Below are 13,285 nucleotides of genomic sequence, written 5' to 3'. Positions count from 1 at the left end.
ATCTATCCTTTTCTTTTCTTGCATTGTAATTCTATTTTCGTTCTTAATATTGTATCAATTGGTATCAGAGCCTAGTTTAGATTTGTTCCACCAAATCTAGTCTTGGGTTTTGATTCAACAAAAAAAAAAAATCGAAATTCAAAAAAAAAACTTGAATTTTCTTGTTGATTTTGTTAAATCTAGTGTTAGATTAGAGTTTCTTAGTGTTTCTAGAGTCCAAATCTTCCATTTCGAGCTATTTGGAGTTAGGGTTTGTGTTCCACCATTGTTGAGCTTCAAAGCTTCAAGAACAAGGTTGGTGGGTTTGAAGAAGGAGAAAAATTAAGCGTTCAAGTTGATTGGGGTTTGTTCTCTAGTTGATAAGGACTCTATATCCGAAATTTAGAGGTGTTTGGCTAAGGATTGAAGGATCTACCATTTTTGGAATTTGAAGCTTTGAAAACTTCAAGAACTTGAAAGTGGGTCTTGTTGAAGAATGTGAAATTGAAGGTTGAAACCTATTGGGATTTGTTCTCTACATTAAAGAGAACTTAGATTCGAAATTTGAGCTAATTTGGAGTTGGTTTGAGGGTACTTGAATTTTTGAATTGTTCTTGTGTTCTTGAAGACCTTCAAATCTTCATAAGGAAGAAGACCCTTCAAAGGGCCATTTAATCCAAAAGTTGTCAAATAAAGTTGTGAAAAAATGTTTGTGGGCCCAACAACAAAAAAAATCAGAAATACTTAGTCTAAATTTCTGATTTTTCAAAAAAAAAAAGTACTGTTCATCCGCTTTTGGTCCGCATAGCGGAAGAAAAGCCTGATTGTCTGAGAGCATCCGCTTTTCATCCGCGAAGCGGAAGGAAAGCGTGAATCACTGAAGAGTTTTCGAAAAAAAAAATCCAAGTGTCAAAATGGTTTGATTCTTTCCTAACTTCTTTTCTTTGATTCTTACAACTAATTAACAACTAGTAATCGGCCTTATTAGTTGCTAATTAGTTCTTGTGTCCGCATTTCTTTCGTGCCAATTCCTTCATGCTGTTCTTCGTTTTTGCTTCGTTGTTAATTTCTTGGTTCAAGTCCGCTAGGTTGAATTGAGTCGTCCGTCTTTCTTAGTCTAACAAGAATCTATTCCGACCAAGAGTAGAATTTGAACCTTTGTGACTAGTCGACATTAACAAGCACACAATCTTTGGCGGAAGCAATTTGTGAGGCAATCAAAGGTAAGCATACTTGAGCGATTGTGAGTTGATTTTACTAATCTAATGTGTTTGCCTCTTTGATTGAGTGTGTTAATAGGTACCATGGCTACGGAGGATGAAACTCGAGTTCCTACCGGGGAACTCACACTAGTTGATGTAATGAGGGCCTTACAAGCCTTGAACGATAAGGTGGATAGTATGGGTGGTCGAATGGAAAACTTGGGAAGTAGGGTGGAAGCAATTGAAGGAGGTAGTAGGGAGGTCTCGTATTCGCCCCAAGTGCAATACCAAGGAGGCACAAGTGGAGCTACTCGAAGCACTTCACTTACATTGTCACCCGGTACCTTCCATCATCTATATAACCCCACTCCCCAAAACACCCCTCAAAACACAACCCTTACTCCACCAAACAACATTCCCCTAGGCCAACGGAACAATCCACCCCCACAAGATCAAACTCCAAATGATCCACATCCAAATGATCCACTCCCAAATGATCCGCACCTAAATGCACCTATGCCACCCCAACACTATCCAAACATCCAACAACCAAATGACGATGAGATAGAAGAAGCTATACTCGAGCACGAACGATATGGAGACCAAGGTTGGAGGCAACGAGGGCAAGCACAAGGAGGTCATCGAGGGAGGGGTGGAAGGCATGGTCCTAACCCTCACATGGGTAGACAAAGAGGGTACCAAGCTCGTGAAGGGTACCAAGGTCGTGACTATCAAGGTTATGATGATGATGGAGATTTCAATGGGAATCACGGTTATGGAGGAGGGCGAGACACGAGTCTCAATTCCATCAAGGTTACTCTCCCATCCTTCAAAGGAAGTAGTGATCCCGATACATTCCTTGATTGGGTGATGCATTGTGATAGAATCTTCTTGACGAATGACATGTCCGAGGTGAAAAAGGCTTCTTACGCCATTGCTCAATTCGAAGGGTATGCCTCCACATGGTGGGAAACTCAAGTGAAAGCAAGAAGAATTATTGGACTCCCGCCCACACCTACTTGGGATGAGTTGAAGGACGCCATGCGACGTAAGTATGTCACCGAACGCTACAAACAAGAACAACTCAAGAAGGTGTATACCTTAAGGCAAAACAAAAAGAGTGTGGAAGAATACTATGATGAGTTCCAAATTGTCAAGATGCGAATCGACTTTGATGAGTATGAGTTAAATATTATGACTCGGTTCCGAGTCGGGTTAAATGGTGACATTGTCTCACAAATGAGACTCCACAACTATGGGATCATTGAAGAGACCCTTCAAGAGGCTATTGAAATAGAGGAGGGTCTCAAGGAAGACAAAATCAATAAGTCAAGGGGCTATGTGAGTTCATGGAACAATAACAAAGAACGAGGAGCCTCCTTCTCCAATTGGCAAAAGAATAAGGGCCCCATGCAAGAAGCCAAGAAACCATTTGTGAAGATTTCTCAAGTTGAGAAGCAAGTTGACAAACAACCTCCGAAGTTTTCTCCAAAAGAAGGAGGTACGAAAACTCCTATTCAATGCTTTAAATGTCATGGCTTCGGTCATAGAGCAAGTGAATGCCCTAATCGTAGAGCTTTTATTTTGAGAGACACTTATAGTGAGGATGAGGAAGAATGTGAGGAAGGAGATGATGAGGGCAATCATGAGAATGAACATCATGATAGTGAAGGGGATGGTGTTGAAGGTGATGATGAGCCTATTGTACCTCTCTATGTGGTGCGAAGGACCATGATAAGCAGAGCAATGGATGACCCAAGTCAACGGGAAAATCTCTTCCATTCCAAGTGCATCATTAACCAAAACACTAGCATCATGATCATTGATAGTGCGAGTTGTGCCAATGTTGCTAGTACCACCCTTGTTGAGTTCTTGAAACTTCCCACCACCCGCCATGAAAACCCTTACAAACTTCAATGGCTCAATGAATGTGGTGAATTGAAGGTGACTAGGCAAGCTATCATCAAATTCGCGGTTGGGAAGTATCACGATGAGGTGTTATGTGATGTTGTTCCCATGCAAGCATGTCACCTTCTACTTGGCCGACCATGGCAATATGATAGGTCCGTCAACCATAATGGGAGAACTAACCAATACACCCTTGTCCACAATGGTGTCAAACATGTCTTGAATCCTATGACCCCCTCCCAAGTGGGTGAGATCTATAACAAAATGAGGGAGTTGAAGGAGAAGGGTCATAGTGCATTACAAAAGAAGAATGTGGGGGAAGAGGGAGTAGAGGAGAGTAGCTCTCAAGAGGTGAGTGGAAAGAAAGGAGAGCTTAGAGGAAAAACCAAGGTGTCGCTTTTAGCGAATTGTGGGGAAATTAGGGAGGAATTGGGGGAGCGTCAACCGGTGATTCTCCTCATGCATAGGGACTATGCATGGCACACTAATGAACTAACCCCTTCTTTTCCAAGTTCTATTTCTTCTCTTTTGCAGGAATTTGATGATGTGTTCCCAACGGAACTCCCAAAAGGGTTACCACCCTTGAGGGGAATTGAACACCAAATTGATTTTGTCCCGGGGTGTCAATTGCCAAACAAACCGGCTTATAGAGCCAACCCGAATGACACTAAGGAGCTTCAAAGGCATGTAGATGAACTCCTTGAAACGGGAGTTGTACGAGAAAGTATGAGCCCATGTGCCGTGCCCGTGATTTTGGTGCCAAAGAAAGATGGATCATGGCGCATGTGTGTTGATTGTCTTGCCATCTACAAGATAACGGTAAAGTATCGCCATCCCATCCCTCGTCTTGATGACATGCTTGATGAGTTGCTCATTAACAGGCTCATTAAGACAGAATTTAAGAAAAATAATTGCTTTTGAATTATTTACAATTCAAGAAAATCTTAGAAGACAACGTGAAAAAGAAATAATTGTATTCTACTTACTTTCCTTCACTTCTTTTTGACAAGGTACTTACTTTCCCTGACTGTTTCCAACGTTTTTAATCTTCACCATCAAACCCTTTCCAAGGAAATCATTAGCTCAATAGCTATCTATTTGCAAACCTAGTACATTCAACTCTTTTTAATAGGATTAGTAATTACTCCATTCATCTAGTTTTGGTATAGCTATTAGAAACAAATAAGTGTATCCTCGAGCAAAAATGAAACTGTTCGCTTACCTCAGGAACAATAAATTTCCCTGTTAGAAGACAGATAGCAGGAAGAATGCAATAAGCAAGCAACGAAATTGATGTGATGGGATAAAAAATGGTGTTAATATATGCTAATCTCTCCAGAAGCTTTAGTTTCCCATTGTAGCCATACCATATAGGGCAATGCCTACTCAACATAATTTCAACAGATCTCAAGGCCAACTGAAGTGCTTGGTTTAAACGATCAGAAAGATTGATGGGTGCAGACCCTTTAAATATTGGCCAAGAAGGCATACAATATATTGAAATCCATCCGCATGTATGCATCTTAAAGCCAGTCAAAATATCTTTGGTGACAGATTCGTAAATCCACCCAATCTAATAGCAAATATCAAAGTTAAACCAACAAGTACCTAGCAAAAATAATTCAACAAATCTGAGCAAAACATATTAACATAAAGAAATAAATTGTGGTACCTCTTTTCGCCATTCAGTTTTGTCCTCATACCCACAACTAATAACATGGATTGCTTCTTTCAAAAGAGTTGAAGGATTAGTAGAAGGAGGAATGCCTCCATGTTCCATAAAGATAGCAGCAATAAATACTGGAGACGAACCAAAGCGTTTCTCTAACCTCTTCTGTGACATTAACAGTGACTTCTCTTCATCACATCCTGAGATGAAAAGCAATACAGTCAACAAAAAGCATCATGATGAAATTATTTGTAAATTAGCAGCGCATGAGCAAAAGATAGGTAAAACAAACTGAAGACTGGAGTTGGAGGATGGACAACTTGTCCATAAACAACAGAGTTGTCAAGAATTAGAGATTTGAATAGTATGTGTCTAGTTTAACAGAGTAGTGACATTAGAGGGACAGGCGTACAACATAGAAATGCCAAATTTGTTGACTCAGAAATGCTTCCTTATGTGGTGAAAAGAACCCTAGGATACAAGAAAGGACATTTAAATCTTAAAACTATTTCCCCATTTATCTTTAATTGGGTATAGTTAAGTAGTTAGAAGCTTCAGAACCATGTCATATAAATTTACCAGAGAGTAAAGAACAATTCTCTAAGTGTAAGGACATACCTTCTGCACCTACTTCAATATCTTCCATATTGAACATTGGCATAGTAGATTTAGTTCTTTTTGGTGCCCTCTTCTCATCAATGTATTTCTTGTTTCCCTTCTTACGTGAGCCACAACAGCTATTGACAATGATGTTCGGCTCCAAATCAACCTCAGTTAATACAGGATCATATCCATACAATGCTTGCCTGTTAAAGCAGCATCCAATTTCCACATATATTGGACCCTGAAGATCATCCAACCCTTTCAAGTTGATCTAGAAAACAACAACGTAATAAATTGATCAGTTGAAACCATAAAAAGTAATAAAAATGATGAACATTTAAGCGACACCTACATCAAAGAACACAATATTCCGATTAGTATATCGATCGTGCAAGTCAATGCCATCAAAACGTTGTGGAAACTGAACAAAGCATGTCTTCTTTGAAAGAACAGGATCCATGAAGAAGCACATAGCTTCTTTAAGTGCTTTGCTATTGTTGAAGTAGTGATCACAATCCACATTCAAAAGATATGCTCCATTGGTAAGTACGGCAGAAACTCTGATCTGTAGAAAAATTAAAAAGGGTGCATACATGAAAAAACCTTCAAACTGTAAATTAAATTGATTAAGATGTTATAATACTTTCAACATAATCAATAAGCGATATGACGTGTTATACCTATAACAATTATGTAAATCATAAAAGTAAACTATTTAAGCTATAAACTAAATACTGAGCTCAAAATAGTTGCAAATAAATCTTATTGTGATCATCAATTGATTACCATAGCATTCATAGCTCCGTCTTTCTTGTGGTGCTAGAAACCTGGGCGCTTCTCACGAGAAACATAAACCATACGAGGAAGTTCATTTCCATCTATATCAAGGCCTCCACTGTTCCCCAGAAAGACCTACATCCACAAAAAACAAAAAACAAATAATTGAAAATAGGAAAAGTAGGAAGGAGCATAAAATTCCATGAATCAAGAACGTCATCAGTACCTGGATCATTCCTGGATGATCCCTAGAGTTATTTCCAGGCCAAGGGTTTCCATCCTACATTGTCCAACCTTCTCCCAGCATTCTTTGCGCTTTTTCAACGAGTGCGTTAATTCAAATTTTGAACTCTTCATATTCTCTCTGCAAAGAAGATTTTTAGAATTATTATAGTAAAATAAAATGGTTTGTAGTTTCAACCAGATAAATCCTAGTTCAAAGGGAGCTTGACACTTTCTCTAACTTGTAGTTTTGCTTCTTATTGATGTATTCAATATTCAAATAAACAATAAAAGCTTCTGCTTAAAGTAATTTTACAGCTTTCTACAACCATGAAAACCATAGTGTAATCTAGAACATTAGAACTAATAATAGTGCAAAGCAACTCTGGACGTATGCACTCCAAGTTACTAAATCAACAAACACGTAAATTTCATTGCCTACCTTCATTGCCCTGCGTTTTTTCACAAAAGAAGGCTGAATCTTGTCCTTCAAATAATCTATCCTTTGAGCAAAATAGAACTCAGGGGCCCGAGGCTCAATGTTGAACTTCTTGCAGAAGGAAACCCATTTCCTTACAAACTCTGCAGTCTCAGATAGGGCTTCAAAAGTTAGCATTACAGAGCCATCATCTGAAACATAACATGAGACATTGTCAATAGGGTAATCCACAGCAAGGATGGACAATACGGTCTTCGCAGTAATCAGAGGAGGTTCTTTCATTGGATCCATTGTACTGACGAAAACATCAATAGGTACTAAGTACTAACTGTGAAGGTTCTCCTTCTCTATCATATCTGATAAAATAATAAAGACACATTAGATGTAAATGAAGACTAGACAAGGATTGGAAATCCCATGCTGATACAATTTCACCACGAGAGTATTTTAAGAACTTACCGTAAAGCCAGCCTGTAAAGATATGTCTCACGATTGATGGGCGACCATTTTAGAAACTGATCCAGACGCTAGGATGCAGCAAACCAAACTTCACAGATAACTGACACTAACCACAAAGTATAGGCATCATTCACTGGATGAGTTAGACGGTATTGCATGAAAAATCCCATGATAATTAACCAGAGTATGATTATAACGCAATATGGGGTAAGGTGAGATGAAGGAATAGGCACCACACGACTAAGAGGATGGCGAGCATCATCAGGCCTATCCAAGGAATAAAAAAAATAGTCACATATTTGAGTATCTTAACTCTTGCCATCACACCTTTTACAATGATGAAACAACAGGAAAATAAATTTTGCCCAAGAGAAATTCACTAATCAATAAAGAGCTACTTTGGGATAATTAAATGGAAAATAATTTAACTTTCTCTTTCCTAACTAATAAATGCATGCAATGATCTGATAGAGGAGTAAAGTTGCATAATCATTATTTTTTAGAAGGTAAGCATAATAAAGTTGGATAAATAAGGATACTCCAAACATTTGTACAAAAATAATTGCTCAAATGTTTCTCAGGTTGAGCTAAATATATAAAACACAGTTCTAATAGTTCCCTCAATTTTTCAGTTAATATATGAGTTGCTCACATTTGGAATTCCTCTCCATTTGATCTTGTCCTTTCAATGTCTCCCTTCCCTTCTGTGTATATGTTGTTCATGTGCGTTGTATTCTGCTCTCGTTTTAGTTTCCAGCCTTCTAATCTCTCTTTCCAATCAACACTTCCAAGCCCATAGGAATTCAAGTCCTTTGAGGAATCCACAATCCTCACAAGAACTAGTAAAACATATAAAATAGTCTTCTCAGAAGAAAAAGGAATGAAAGGATTTCATTATGGTCATCTAATGGAGATATTGAAACAACTTGTACCTGGCAATCTAGGATCCACATAAGGCAAGGATATATGCTTGTCTCTTGGACCTAGAGGTCCCCACATACTTCTTATAGATAGTGTGGCATCAGAATCTCACCAGATACCTAAGATCAAATATACTTTCTTAAGTTCAATAAAATTCAAAATAAAAGAAAATCAAAAAATTTATGACACATTTACCCACAGATCATGTGTCTCGTGTGACACTCCAAATTTCATAAGATACCCAAGATCAATCATGTTTTGAGAAGCTCAATAAATTAAAAAACAAAACAAAATAAAGAAAAAAGTTTATAATCATTTGCCTACTTAAACAACAATTACGCCTCAACCCCATGCATATATAGAATTTCTCTTAATCCAATAACATTTTGTAGTTCTTTAGATAAGGAATAAGGACAAAAAAGAGGCATTTCATTTAATAAAAATGAAAAGTATAAAATAAGATAAGGTCATCTAGGCTACAATACTTGTCTGAAGGACAACAATCTAATAGAGTCCGAAAAACTAGTCCTTTTCATCATGGGCAGTAAAAACTCGGAATAAATCTCCAAACGTAGTTTTGACAAAAATGAAATACATACATAATATATATGGCCTTATGGAGTTCCTTCACACTCTACAAGATCTATAGGATAATCTTAAATGCTTTATAACAACACTTTATGTATATAAGCATCCTCTTAGTCCTGTATCGATAAAAGCTTGTTATTTATTAACACAAAAAAAAATCTTTACAGGTCATGTGATGGATAATGAAGACAACAGAGTAGGCAAAGATTCAAAAGCAAAATCTAAAAACAATGTCAAGACATCTATATAGTGACATAGCATTGTATTAAATTCTTATTTACAAATTCGTACTGTTGGATTTGGACATGGTACTTGTACTTTGAGATGATATTTTGACTTTGTGATCTATACTTGTGGAGGTATTTGAACTTTGTATTATGTACTTGTGGTGACATTCGGACTTGGTATTTAGTGATTCTAATTCTGCTCTTCGATAGTGTTGGATGTATATTGTGAGCGTGTCTACCTTTCAGTCTCTTACTTATATAAATGTTAGTTAAATGTTGTCGGCCTATGGTTCCTACTCGCTACATGTTGTTGTACTGATTCTACCTTGCTGCATTCTTTTATGAGTGTCGAGTACGTGGCTGGATTGACTTCTTCCCCTCGAGACCGAGGTGGCTGGATTGACTTCTTCCCCTCAATACTAACTCCCAAGGCATTACTAACGAGCATCTAGGGTAAGCATATGGCCAGATCCACAGCCCGGATGACTCCTCTAATTTTACTTGTCTTATTCGCTACTTCTGAGAAAGTATTTTATTTTGACACTATGTATTCAGACTTTTAGTTATGTAGTGGCTCTTGTACGGCATAGACTGGATTTTGGGATTGATGTAATATTTCTGCACTTATCTATTTCAAACTTGCTAGATATTTATGTTGGTTGGGTTATTCTATTGTTGTTTGAATGGTGATAAAGGGACGGGTTTGCCTACCAGGTGGGAAAAGGGTAGGTGCCTGCACGTTTCTCGATTTGGGACGTGACAAATTGGTATCAGAGCCCTAGGTTACCCAGTTTATAAGTGCAAGAGCATGTGTAGTAGAATCTTGCGGATCGGTATGATGAGCTCTGTACTTATCTGCGAGAGGCTATAGGACATTTAGGAAACTTCACATTCTTTCATTCTTTCATGCTACTTTGTCCAAATTAGTATCTGGAACTTTCAAATTGGTATCTAATTCATTTCTATTCTCTCACAGATGGTAAGGACATGCGCCACTATTGTGAGGGATGAGGTGCTTGAGCCTGCTACTGGGGCAGGTACTCGGGGATGAAGACAGGCGAGAAGCCACGGCCAGGCTATAGATCGTGGAACTACATCAGTCAGGGGTAGGGCCCATATACCTGGACAGAGACGAGCATGATTAGCTTTCTCCGGAGCCTTTGCCAAGATAGCAGCCGGAGCACCAGCCCGAGAAAGCACAGGTAGCCAGGGGACGTATGGGGCTAGCCCAGACCCACCCCGAGGGTATGTCAGACGCAGCCTTCCAGGATATCATGGCCAGAATACTTCTTCATCTTGATGGGCAGCATGCCGTAGGTAGTACCACTACACCTGGTAGTGGTTCCCAGACTCAAGCCGGGGTACGGACTCCCGATTAGGGCCAAACTATGGCGATGCAACCTGCTGCTACCATGGCCCCACGTATAGATGGTATCCCAGCCTCTGATGGTGCTCCCAGACCAGTAGCATCTAAGACTCTGATAGTTCGGGATCAGGACCTCGTCGGCAAGTTTTTAAAGATGGAGCCGCCTAGTTTCTTCGGGAAGCGCAGCAAGGATGCATACGAGTTCACAGTGGAGATGCATGAGGCACTTTACAAGATGGGCATTATAGAGTCTCACGGCATGGATTATGTGTCCTTTCAGTTTAGCGGCGACGCAAAGACTTGGTGGAGGTATTATATTGAGGGCAGACCTATTGATGAACCTCCACTCACCTGGACCCAGTTCCATCAAGCATTCTTGGAGAAGTACGTGTCGCGTTCTTTGAGGGACGACCTCAGAGATGAGTTCTCCCATTTGTAGCAAAGAGGGATGTCCATATCAGAGTATGAGCCCAGATTTCTAATTTCTGCTAGGTATGCAACCCAGTTGATTCCCACAGAGGCGGAGAGGATTCGTAGATTTATTGGTGGACTTGTGCTTCAACTCCATATTGCTTGTCTCCAGCTTGTGGCCAGGGGCTCTTCTGTCCAGGCAGTCGTTGATCATGTCGTGAGTGTTAAGTCTGCAAAGGCTCATTTTATGGGAGGATCTAGTGAGAAGAGGCCACGTCAGTATGGTGGTTTTAGTGGTTCTATTTATAGGGGCGGGGGATAATGTTCTAGGCCCTATTAGTCAACCCCCAGCATCTTCATTCAGTCAATTGTGGGCATCTTCTGGTGGTCCTTCTAGACCCAGTGGTTATGGGGCCGGAAAGTCTCATAGGGGATTAGTACCCTTACGGTACAATTATAATTCTCTTTATCAAACCCATTTACTATTCTCCCAAGAACTCATTAATTCACAACAATAAATGATTAGAGAGTAAAAGCATTACCTTTTTGAAGTCCAATCCTCTTGAATTCTAGTTCTAGGTTTTCCATGTCCAACAATAATGTTCCAATCATAACTCTATGGATTAGAAGGGTTTACTCAAGTTAGAAAGGGATTAGGGACTTGAATTCAACCTAGAATCATGATAAAACTTACCTTGGAGGGTTCTTGAGGCTTGGGACTTGTTCCCTCTGACTTTAGGGTGATTTTCGTGACTAGGGGTGTTAGGGAAAAAAACCCCAAGCTTAAATATAACTTAAAACGTGAAAACCCGACTTCTGACCCGAAACCCGACCTTATACGCGATGGACCCGCGACGCAAATGCAACGCGCGACCCCCTGCAGGTCAGTATTCAGAGAGAGTATTTTTGTCAGATCGGCCCACGACGCGGATCCATCGTACGCGCCCGTATGCTCCCTCACAAGCGATATGTGTCGGTTCTGCACAGTGTTCGGTAAAATGGGTATAACTTCTTATACATAGCTCTGTTCAAGATCCATAATATACCGTTGGAAATCTATTTCAAAGGGATACAACTTTCATGCTTTAAGTTTCCTCAAATTCTCAACATATTTTCATGAAATTGGACTGGAAGGTAGACGTATCAAAAACTTAGTCGATTATATAGAATTTTAAGCGTCTTACTATTAGCCATCTTGAGATGATCATATCTCCTTGCTCCGATCTCTAATTTTCCTGGTCCTTATATCGATAGAAAGGTATTTCTACGTACTACAACTTTCATTGAGGGTACTTTCCCAAATTCCCAACTAATCAAGGAATTATGGCTGCCCGAAGTAGGCCTATTAACCATTTTCGTAAAACGTTCAAACCTTCAGTTTTTCCACTAAAACTCTAATGATACGAGTCTAACCTTAGTTCTAAGATACAGGGTGTAACATTTACCTTTGGTGAGACTTCGTATAGTGAAGCACATTTTTAGATTATAATGTCGGAGACAGCATATGAACCTTCAGGTAAGAAGTCGGGTTGCATACCGCCTTAGGTTGGGCCCTGATGTGTGTTGGGACTAGCCACCCCGTTATGTGTACTTAATTTTCCTATTGTGTTGGCTCGATGCCATGAGTAGTTGGTAGATATTGAATTCTGTGTTATTGTCTTGATTGGGATAAAATTGATATACCCGTTGTTGGTATTTGTACTTGGATATGTTGTTGGCGTACCCACTGTTGGTACATGCGATATTGATATATTATTGGCATACCACTGTTGGTATTGTGATATGATACATTGTTGGCGTACCCCATTGTTGGTACTTGTGATGTTGAATTCTATCGTTGATGATTGATATACGTATTGCATGCATTCTCTCACATTCATGATGCATGGCCGATACCCGGTGATGATCCGGTATCATTGAGTGAGTAAACTGATATTTTGATAAACTATTTTACTTGAGTGATTGTGAAAAAGCCGATGTTCAAAGATCAATTCCGGAATCGTTGATTGTATGAAACTGATATTTGATAAACTCTTTTACTTGAGTGATTGCGAGATGGTCGATGACCGATGATCTATTCCTGCATCATTGTTGCATGGCCGATTCTGATGATATTTTCGGAATCGTTGTTAGTGCATGGACTCCGCGGGTCCCCCAGGGTGGTGCTGGTAAGAACCCCCCATGGGCAAAGATCCGGGGTCCCGTCTATCTATTGGGCAAAGATTCGGGATGGGTGGCACTTAGACTTTGCGAGTCATGCTGGGTTGTGCTACCGAGACGTTAATATTTCGTTCGGAGTACATATGTACACCTCATTTGCATGGGATTGCATTGCATTCATACCATTATTGCACTGCATTGCATTATGACTTGATTGAAATGTTTGGCGATTGGATTGTGATGATCGGATTGGATCGGATATATTCAGACTTGACATATTTGGGTTTAGATGCTTTACATAGGCGATGACGGATACATGGTTGTGATTATATTGTCTTATGCTTGGTTGGTTTA

The 13,285-nt window shown here is 39.6% G+C and overlaps 1 pseudogene; it reads right to left on the bottom strand.

Moving 5' to 3' along the window:
* Nucleotides 1–4,103: 4,103 nt before the first annotated feature.
* On the bottom strand, nucleotides 4,104–8,789 carry LOC132607858 (cellulose synthase A catalytic subunit 1 [UDP-forming]-like; annotated as a pseudogene).
* Nucleotides 8,790–13,285: the final 4,496 nt, after the last annotated feature.

The sequence above is a fragment of the Lycium barbarum genome, chromosome 8 (genome assembly GCF_019175385.1).
Source record: "Lycium barbarum isolate Lr01 chromosome 8, ASM1917538v2, whole genome shotgun sequence".
Classification (NCBI taxonomy): Eukaryota; Viridiplantae; Streptophyta; class Magnoliopsida; order Solanales; family Solanaceae; genus Lycium; species Lycium barbarum.
Note: the sequence above shows the minus strand (reverse complement) of the source record. Positions and strands in the feature narration are given on the sequence as shown.